The 1,682-nt window shown below is 36.3% G+C and overlaps 1 long non-coding RNA gene across 1 annotated transcript; it reads left to right on the top strand.

The window, feature by feature from the left end:
• Positions 1-281: 281 nt before the first annotated feature.
• LOC149153102 (uncharacterized) lies at positions 282-1,253 on the top strand. The gene is made up of 3 exons (XR_016263726.1): positions 282-564; positions 664-702; positions 884-1,253. It is a non-coding gene; the product is annotated as an uncharacterized LOC149153102 (long non-coding RNA).
• The last annotated feature ends 429 nt before the right edge of the window (positions 1,254-1,682 follow it).

The raw sequence follows: 1,682 nt of genomic DNA, 5'->3' as shown, positions 1-1,682 counted from the left end.
AGTCTTCTTTCACATTCAGATTGACAAGACAATGCAACCTTCACTTAGGTCCATAGGCCTCCCAGGGTGTGTGCATTACAACAGTATGTTACGTAACTGAATCAAGCATTACAGTTCATCTCAGTGATTTATAAAATGGCGGGGTTATGGCTAGTCTTTCTTGGTAACACACCGTTCAATGGTAAATAGTTTATTTAATTTTCTTACAGAGATTAAAATGTGGTGGAGATTATTCATTTTCACCCTAATCTCAGTGTTCTATTGTGAGTTTGTAGGTAATTTCGTTAAGGAATGCCTCAGCCATAGTTTGAAAAACTTGCAAACTTGGTTACAGCTGAAGATTATTCTGAGGTTATTCTGTGCCAAGCATATTCAACACTACAAAAGCACCCCAACTAATATCAATTTTCTCATGCAAGCTATTGGGTTCCTGCGAAAACCTGACTCTCATGGCAATACTTCTGGGTGACCGCTTGTAGAATGGTTTATGAAATGTAGGCTTTGTTTCTCGGTGATTCAACTTCCAGGAACATTTCTAGACGTTTCTGGACTACCTCATCTCCGGTAACAGTCTTAATCTCCTTTTTGAGTTTTTGTTTAATTTCAATTTCATCCATTTATGAGCCCTTTCCCCAAACCCTAACAATGATTTAATGGTTGCAGGAAGAAGGCTAGTCTTTCTTGGTAACACACTGTTCAAAGGTAAATAGTTAATTTAATTTTCTTACAGAGATTAAAATGTGGTGGAGATTATTCATTTTCACCCTAATCTCAGTGTTCTATTGTGAATTTGCAGGTAATTTCCTATTGATGCATACAAATTCTTGGTTGTATTTTAAAGCGTTAGTTAATTACTTTGTCCTATTGTGATTTGGGCTTACAGCCTAGAAGTCTTATACCCAGCACAAGTATCTCAGATCAGAGGGAAGGAGTGGATGGAGAGAGATGAGAATTTGAATACCCTTAAGCCTGTATCCAAAAGTCGAAAGGAATGCAAACGTGTGCAGATCAGAGGGAAGGAGTGGATATAGAGAGATGAGAATTTGAATACCCTTAAGCCTGTATCCAAAAGTCGAAAGGAATGCAAACGTGTGCTTCAAGAGAAGAGATGTTGGGTCTCTATTGTATCACTCTTGACTACAAAGGTGTAGTTAAAAATTTATAGGAATTACCTGGTTTCCACAAGAAAGCCAAACGATATAGATAACTCCTAGTGGTTGATGTCCAACCTGTAAGGTATTCAGGCACCATATAATTTAACTAGCATGCAAGTTCTTACTCTGTAATATATAAATTAACTGCTATAATTTCATTGACTTGGAAAATTGTGATTGCTTTATCTTTACATTAAAACATGGAAAGTGACTACTTGTGTCAAAAACTATATAGGCTTTGAATGGAGTTCTGAGGCCCCTCTCAAGTGATGTGTGGCTTGGCATAGAAAAATGATAGCAAACTGTGATTAACGAAGTAGTTGGAGCACCAACTTACTCTGTTGCCTCTGTTTATCATCTATTTATGAGCCCTTTCCCTAAACACTAATATTAATTTACACTAATAGTGATTTAATGATTGCAGGCAGAAACAACATAATCTTTATAAAATTATATAAAACAAATAATGTGGGCAGGCATGATGTGTTTTACAGATTGATGGGAAAACAATTATTTGGATCATTTTAA

Source organism: Pinus tabuliformis, chromosome 9, assembly GCF_031772625.1.
Source record: "Pinus tabuliformis cultivar Carrire ecotype Pingquan chromosome 9, CPIR1, whole genome shotgun sequence".
Classification (NCBI taxonomy): Eukaryota; Viridiplantae; Streptophyta; class Pinopsida; order Pinales; family Pinaceae; genus Pinus; species Pinus tabuliformis.
This window is presented reverse-complemented; position numbering and strand designations above follow the sequence as displayed.